This window comes from Cavia porcellus, unplaced genomic scaffold (assembly GCF_034190915.1).
Source record: "Cavia porcellus strain 051 isolate PalLab524CR breed Dunkin Hartley unplaced genomic scaffold, mCavPor4.1 scaffold_8, whole genome shotgun sequence".
Classification (NCBI taxonomy): Eukaryota; Metazoa; Chordata; class Mammalia; order Rodentia; family Caviidae; genus Cavia; species Cavia porcellus.
Window position 1 is genome coordinate 45,575,884 of NW_026947491.1, and position 8,677 is coordinate 45,584,560.

Genomic DNA, 8,677 nt, shown 5'->3' on the forward strand with positions numbered 1-8,677 from the left:
GTGAGGGCTGAGCGAATCCTAGGTAGGGGTGGGCAAACCTGGAGTGGGATCTAAGAGCCAGTGGGAACCCTTCTGGATTCTGCAAGAGAAAGAAGCTTCCTGTTTCTGGACTCTGTGTTGGACATAGGTTTAGATCCCCAGAACCATTCAGGAGCATCTGGAGCACACACTTCTCAGTAGAAAGAGCAGCAAAAAGCAACAAGAAAGGGGGCAGCTGCGTGACCAGTCAGTGCTGTAAACAAGTGGAGGCATCTCTGTCACTTCCAGGGTGAAGGACAGACAGGAAGCATAATGCCCCATGTGTGGGGCTGAGGTCCCCACCAGTGCTTCAACAAGAAGACCTACACAGCACTCCCATTAGGGGCCAGAATAAATAAGCTAGAGAAGCTCGAGTTCTAAGGGGAAAGTGTACTTACAAATAGATAACACCCAGGATAAATGCCATAAAAAAGAGATGTATACAGGAAGTCCCTGACTTATGAACATTCAAATTGTGAACTTTCACAGATATGAATGGACTTCAAATTATAAGCATGCATAGTTGCAAACAAATCATGAGTAGCTCACGTATCTGCTGGACATTGCCACAGTCCCAGTAGATGTCCCAGTAGCTGTGCTACTGTGTGCTTAAGTACAGTGCAAGTGTACAGCAGTGCAGTGCTCAGGGCCCAAGAAGCCTGGAAGCAAGAGGAAGAGCAGTGGGGATGTGGAGGCTGTACTTGTATTAAGGCTGTATAAGTCTCACTTTGTCACTAATGAACGAATCCAACTTATGAAGTTCTCCTGGAATAGAACTATTCATAAGTCAGAGACTTACTATATAAGGTCCATGAGAACACAGAAGCATCATCCTGTGGGTGATAGAAAGAGAAAATTCCCCAAGAGAAGCCATTAGGAACTCACAAAATAAAGACCAAAAACCATTTGCAAAGAGCTGGGAGCGCAAGCTATGTCTGGAGAACTGTATAGGAGGCAGGAGGCAATCTGATGAAATAGAGGCTTGGGCTCTGCCAAAGCAGGCCTGGATTACAGTCTGCATCCTTTCTTGTAAACAACGGGGAGCCAACGCAGATTAAAGGGGGAAAGAGCTGCAGTGGTGTGTGTTTTAGAGAGACAACTCTGGTAAAGGGAGAGGAGAGGAGAGATGGTAGACAGGGGGTCCGATTAGAAGATTGAAACATGGGGCTGGGGATTTAGCTCAGCGGCATAAGCGCCTGCCTTGCAAGCAGGCAGCCGTGAGTTCGATCCCTGGTACCAGTAAAAAGGAAAAAGACAAAAAAAAAAACAAAAAAAAAACAAACAAAAAAAAAGAAGATTGAAACATCCCAGGCTGAGAGCCTAAAGGATTGACGGGCCAAGACCAGCCAGTGGCCAGGGAGCTGGGAGCAGACACGTTGGATTTCAAGCTTTCCTAAGTCAATGTAGAGAACCTAATCTTGGGGCTGCTGGGTCCACGGTGTGTGCAGAGTTGGAGAGGAAATGCGGTACTTTGATACACACCCACTTCTAGGGCCTCTTATGGAGTTGAGGGATGGAGTCACTCAGAGCCACGTCTGCCTTCATGATCGCAGTCCAGGTTCCACCGAGCTGCGGCATGAGGGCCAGCTCCAGAAGAACCCTAGTAGGTAGAAAGCCACCCATTTGTTTGCCTACAGAGGCAGGGTGCGCGACTGTGCCTCCTGCGGCCAGGAGAGGGCGCGCGGGAAACGGGCCGCCATTTGGGACCACTGCAGCGAGGTGGCCGCCTGGGCCTGAGCGCCCTCTGCCGGACACCCGCCGGGCATCCCAGATCCGGCTTGGTCCTGGGTCTCAGTTCCTGGGTTTCTGGGCACTGACTAAGTGGGCTGCACCCCGACTCCCGGAGAGGGCTGTGATCCTGCCCTAAAGAATCAGATCCTAGGCCTGCGGCCCGCTACAAAGACCACGAACCGCACGCCAAGGTCCACTGTGTAGGATCTCTGACGGTCCTCTCTCCAGTTTTGCTTGGTCGCCTCCACGGACGTGGACCCTGCCCTCCAAATGCCACAGCGTACATCGCCTAGAATTCCCGAGTTTACAACTACAGCGGCAAAACGCTGATGCTTTCGTCTCTCCACGCAGTCCTTCCCCATCTAGGGAAGCAGATGAGGGAGGAGCATCTCCCCACTTCACAGATGGACACGTGGAGCCTTCACCCAGGTCGCACGATGACTACGTGCAAGATTGACACCCACAGCCCCGCCCTGGAGCTGCATTTGTTGTCCCCACTGTGAGCAACAAAGCGCGGCCCTTGCTCACCAGGTCACTCAGGAACATCAGCTGGAGGACCGACAGGACTCAACCGGCCAGCGAGAGCAGGGCCAGCTCCTCGCTAGGCTGCGGGGAGGGCGTTTCGGGGCCGGAGGTCAGGGTTGGGATGTGGGGGGTCTGCGCGGAGGTCTGTGCCGCCCGGGGCTCTCTCCCCACCAAGGCCGCCGCACCGGGCGGGGCAGGGCTGAGCGCGGGGCCACCCGGACGGCATCCCGGCGGGCGGCCAGGGGGCAGCACCTGGTCGCGAGCCTCCCGCGCCTGCGGCAGTGGCGGCTTCCGAGGGGGCGGGGCCGCGGCCCCACCTGAGCTTCCTCGATGCGCGAGTCTACCCCGCCCCACCTGCTGACGGGTCCCCGCACGAGAGGTTCGGATTACCCTTCACCCGGTGCTGTCAGCCAGGGCCCAAGTCCCATGAGGAAGTGCTTTCGGTGTCTGGCCACCTTTCCTCTCGAGGCAGCCTCAGCTAAACCCGACAAATCCTGGCTTCAACTTCCCCGTTTTCATGCTCAGGTCTCAGGTCTCCCTCCCGAGCCCGCATCCCTTTAGGGGTCCCGATCTTTCCTCCTCCCTCCTTCCACCGCCCGCACGATCCGATTCTGCTCACTGTCTGTCCCTCCCTTCTAATTCCCAGGCACTTCATATCAAAGCCGCTCACAGTTGAGGCTTCGAAGATGGCCTCAGTTTCCCTGGCAGGGAGTGGGAGTTGAACTGCCTTCCGTGGGCCCTTCCTGCTCCCCGGGGTTCTGCTGCACCGCATCTAGGTCACTTCTGGCTCCCTCGATCCGCATAGGACCCCCCACATTCATATTTTCTCTCTCTCTCTCTCTCTCTCTCTCTCTCTCTCTCTCTCTCTCTCTCTCTCTGTTTTGTTTTGTTTTTTGTTAATATAGGATCTCGCTCTGTAATCCAGGCTGACCTTGGCCTCATTATGTACTCCAGGTGGGCCTCGAACTCTTGGCGATCCTACTGCCTCACCCGCCCGTGTGCTGGGATTACAGCCACGCCCAGCCTTACCCCACATGTTTGAATTATCTCAGAAACATACTTTGAGCACCTCCTGTGTCCAGCCCGGAGTTCCCGCCCTGCGCCCAGTCTTCCTGGCCATCTAGGCTGAAGGACCGGCGGATCTAGGCAGCCTAAACTTCAAGGGCAGGAATCCTCAGGTTGAATACTGAAGGCAGCCGCGGTGGAGCAGGATCTCCGGGCGCCTGCGAGGATGAGCAGAGAGGGGACTGTGTTGGACCCGCGCCTCTCTGAGCCGGCATCTGGCGCCGGGCTCATTCCTAACACAAGGAAGACCCCTTGTGGCCATCCTGTGCAGAGCACGCAAGGAAGGAGGGTCCAGCTGCGAGACGAAGGTCCCCAACCCAGACTCAGTTCTTGGAAAAAATGGAGACGTATGTATTCCCTGGGGGATTTAGGAGTTCACGGTATCCCAGAACCCTTCGCCACATTCCCATACCCTTAATTCCCAACATTTGTGAGCTTAAACAAATCTCGCTAAACCACGAGGAAAAACAAACAGCAGCAAGTGTGATTGCGGTTAGACTGTCGGATGACTTCTCAAGAGACATGGAGCCGGGCGTGGTAACTAACACGCACGCCTATAATCCCAGCACTCAAGAGCTGAGGCAAGAGGATTGCCACAAATTCGAGGCCAGCTCGGGATACGTAGAGTTCAAGGCCAGTCTGACCTTGTCTCAAAAACAAACACAAAAAATGGAAGACAAGAACACAGGTTTTCAGACCCACTTCCCCGGCGGTGGGGAGAGGGCGTCCTCTGAGACTGGGACATGTGTGGGTTTGTCATGCGGGTTTATCGCGCCCTCCCGCTCCTGGGGAAGGTAGGGGGCTAAATCAACAGCGAGGAGTCAGGTTTGTTGGGGGCAGAGTCTTTCTCCTCTGCCTGCCCCTTACTCAAGGCTGGGACTGTGGGCGCCAGAGTACAAATTACTGGGAACAGGAAGAGGACCAACGTTTACCCCAAGACAGTGGTGGTCCTGACGCAAGATCTTCAAGACTTGGACAACTCATTTCCCCCACCTCCAACCCCATCCCCAACCCGGTCTGAATTTTAGGGAGCCTGGGAGCGGCAGGGATGCTGCACCCCTTCCCCCACCCTTTGCTCCTGCCCAAGCGCCGAGCTGGGGCAGCATAATTTACATATATTTACATATCCAGCTGCGCACAGCTGCATTCGGCTTTGGACCATAAATTCCTGGCAGGCAGCTGGGGGCGAGTAGGCCCCACGCGGGGCAGGAGATCTGTCTGCGCCTCCGCTGCGGCTGTGCTCGCCCCAGGTGCCAGCGGCTTCTCATGCCCCTCGAAGCAGCTGTGAATGCTATTCTGCCCCTCCCCGCTCCTCCTCCGGCTCGCGCCCCCTTCTGGACATCTGTCTGCCTGCACGATCTCAGGTCAACCCTGAAACCCCAAGCTCTCAAGTCCTCTGTCTCGCCGGACTCGACCTAGTCATGGTCGCCTGGGTGTATTCACTTTTCCCTGACACCTTAGGCCAAAGGCTTCTGGTCGGATTTTCTCACCAGGGCTGGTGCATGGACTCCCCAGTGGTAGTCACGCTTCTGGGGTTACCCTGCTAAGAAAGGGGTCTGATCAAATTCTACTTAAAATTCTGTCCACTCTCTTGGCTTGCATAATAAAGCTTATGTTGTTCGCCCTCGCCGAGGAAAGCCTCTTGCAGCCTCCCAGCACTCCCTTTTCTGATCTTAGCTCCGTGCCAGCCTCCAGCACACAAGGGCCTCCAGTTAACACCACGGCTGGCAGCTCTCACAACTCCTGAGCTGTCTCCCTCCGCCTGGCCACCACCTGCACCTTGCTTCTACCTGGACTGAGCTTCTACCCTCTTGTCTGCTTGACAAGTATCTCTCGAAAATGAGCACTCAAACATTCTTCCCCCACTGGACAGACCTCCCTTATTCCCTTCACTTTTGGTGGTTGGCAGTCTATTCATTTCTGTGGCCTAACATCTGATCATCAGAGGATGATCTCTCTCAGGACAGGTTCTATGTTCTTTGCTATATCCCACTTCCAGGTACAGAATTTAGAGCTAAGACGACACAGAAATACTAAGTGAAGCCAGGCATGGTGGCTTTTGGCAGGCTGAGGCAGGAGGACTGCTGTGAGTTCAAGGCTACCCTGGACTACATAGCCAGACCCTGTGTCAAACATGTATAAGAAATACTTGGGTCTGGGGATTTAGCTCAGTGGCGTAAGTGCCTGCCTAGCAAGCATGAGGTCGTGAATTTCATCCCTGATACCGCAAAAAAAAAAAAAAAAAAAAAAAAAGGAAAGAAATACTGAAGGGGGCTGAGGATATAGCTCAGCAGCACAGTGCCTGCCTGGTAAGTGTGAGGTCTTGAGTTCAATTCCCAGTACCAAATTTTTTTTTTTTAAAGGAGAGAGAAATACTTAAGGAGTCATGGGGCATAGTAGTACATACATACCTGTAATCCCAACATTGTAGGAAGCTACAAAGCAGGAGGATCTCAAATGTGAGTCCGTCCTGGGCAATTTAGTGACTTGGTGAGACCTGGTCTCAAAATTTAAAAACAATTTTTTTTTCAAAGGACCGGGACTTAGCTCAGTGGAGTCCCTGATACAGTACTAGAGAAAGAAGAGGGAGAGGGGCTGGGAATTTAGTTCAGCGGCATAAGTACCTGCCTTGCAAGCAGGTGGTCGTGAGTTCAATCCACGGTACCGATAAAAAAAAAAAAAAGAGGGAGAAAGAGGTGGAGAAGGCAGGGGGAAAAGAAAAAGAAAGCGAAAGCTCCTAAACAAGTGGATGAATGAGGTAAGCCCTTAAACTTTCAGGCTCCCAGAATGACACATACAGAGATGTGTAGGGCCCATCTAGCCCCAAACAGCATTTCCACATCTATGAGCCCATAGGAAACGCCTCCTCAGCACCTTTTGGGTCTTCACATATCTCTCAAAGGACCTCCGACTATGAGGGGTGAGCAGCCAGAGGTGGTGGTCAGCTGCTGTGCATGGGAAGAACACTGAACCGAGTCCAGAGGCTCGGCACTGCATGAACTTGGGAAAAGAGCTTTCTTCAAAGCTGCTTTTCAGGCATAACACAGGAAGAATACTGGCTACTTAATTGGGGCCTTGTAAGAAGTGAGTGAAAGAGGACAGGAAATACTCACTACATGCCCAAAGATGCTGGATTCCTTAAGATTCCAGGCAGGTTCCCCAAGCTTCTCCAGCAAGGTGGGTCCTGACTAACAGTTCGGGCAAGAGGGCCAGGGAATCTCGCCAGTGCACCTTGTGCAGGGACTGAGGGACAGCAGAACACCAGTCAGGCAGGGTGGTGTCCACCTCCTAGTGCCATCCTGCATGCCGTTTCCACGATGGCTACCAGGGGGCAGCACAAAGCTCCAAACTATATTAGCGCACCCAGCTGGGCTATGCAGAGGACCCTTCCGGGCCTTCCTTCCCCTGAAGACTGAATTCCAGTGGGCTTCTGCCTCCTGTGCCCACCATGGAGGGAACAGAGGGGCTCCACCCCACCAAAAAGCCCTACAGGGATCTTTGCTAGGCAACACAACTGGCAGTTACTCTGTGTGTGTGTGTGTCTACCTGTCTGCCTATCTGTCTGCCTGCCTGTCTGTCTGCCTGCCTGCCTGTCTGCCTGTCTGTCTGTGGCATCCTAGATGCTTAGAACCATTGGAAACCCCAGTCCTCACCCTCACCCCACAGATGGAGGGCTAGGTGAAGGTGACCCTGCCAAGATTCCTTACCCACCTGGGAGACACTCAGATACAATGCAGGCAGCCTTCCTTCCTGCAGGGCCTTGTCATTATCTCATCTTCCCTGACTTTCTTCCTTCTTTCTTTCTTTCTTTCTTTGTGTGTGTGTGTGTGTGTGTGTGTGTGTGTGTGTGTGTGTTTGGTTTTAGTTTTGTTTTGTTTTTTGTCTTTTTGAGACAGTGTCTCACTATGCAGTCCAGGCTGGCCTTGAGCTCACTTTGTAGCCCAGGCTGGCCTCAAACTTGCAACAAGCCTCCTCCTCCACCTCCAGAGTGCTGGGATTATAGACATGCACTACCATGCCTGGAAATAAATACTTCTTTAGAAAGGACATATAGCCTGTAATTCCAGCACTCAGGAGGCTGAGGTAAGAAGATCACCATGAATTGGAGGTCAACCTGGGCTACATGGAAAAAGAAAGCAAAAAGAAACAGAAAAGAAAGATATAAATGGCCAAAAGATACTATATATGAAAAAATGTTCAACCCAGTCATTAAGGAAATGCACATTAAAGCACAATGAGCTATCACCTCACTGCTGTCAGAATAGCTCTGATGAAAAGAGGAAAGATAACAAGCACTTACAAAGATATAGAGAGCATGGAGCCCCTGAACACCACAGGTAGGAGTGTAGATTAATATAGTTATTACAGAAAACTGAAAGGCAGTGCCTCAAAACACTAAAATAGAAGCTGGGCATACCTGTAACCCCAGCACTCCAGGTGGTTAGGGTAGAAAGATTGAAAGTTTGAGCCCAGCCTGGGCAATTTAGTGAGACCCTGCCTCAACATTTTAAAAAAATTATTTTTTTTTTTTAGAAAGGTCTCACTCTGGAGTCCCAGCTGGCCTCAGAGTTATGGCAATCCTCCTGCTTCATTCTGTTGAGTGCTAAGATTACAGGTCTATACCACTGTGCCCTGTGGATCAAAATTTTAAAATTTTATACAAGGCTAGGGATGTAGCTCAGTGTGGTTCATTCCCCATCACTGGAAAGAACAAAAAGGATTTCTTCATGCGTATTAATCCACTGATCAGGTTAAACTCCTGAAACCCAGGCCTCTCTGCCATGTTAGAGATTAAACCCTCAGTACATGTGCCTCTGGAAGACACTTCATATTTAAGCCAGAACATAGCCAAAGAATGTGAAGTAAGTATGCCATAGGCTAACTAACATAGCAGCAGTTTGCTCCTTTTTTTTTGTACCAGGACCATGTACTTGCCAGGCAGGTGCTCATGCTGCTGAGCTACATCCCTGGCCCAGTTCCCTGTTTGTTGCAGCATTATTTACAATAGCCAAATTATGGAATCAACAGTGTCCTTGGATGAATGAATGGATAAAGAAAATGTGGTTGGGCCAGGCATGGCACACCTGAATCCCAGGACTTGGGAGGCTCAGGCAGGGGTACCGGAGTGAGTTCAAGGCCAGTTTGGGTTCCATAGCAAGGCCTTGTCTCAAAAAATGAAAAATGAAAACATACGTGGGTGGGGGAGGGCGGGTAGCTCATGGTAGAGTGCTTGCTTGCCTGGCATGCACCGGGCTGAATTCAGTCCCCAGTTAACCACACACAGGACAGATTGAGGAAGGGAAGAAAAGGAAGACCTGCCTGAGGGCAGTCTAGAGAC

The 8,677-nt window shown here is 51.9% G+C and overlaps 1 long non-coding RNA gene across 1 annotated transcript; it reads left to right on the forward strand.

Moving 5' to 3' along the window:
- The first annotated feature begins 1,723 nt into the window (after positions 1-1,723).
- LOC134477325 (uncharacterized) lies at positions 1,724-4,968 on the forward strand. The gene is made up of 2 exons (XR_010049301.1): positions 1,724-2,653; positions 3,180-4,968. It is a non-coding gene; the product is annotated as an uncharacterized LOC134477325 (long non-coding RNA).
- The last annotated feature ends 3,709 nt before the right edge of the window (positions 4,969-8,677 follow it).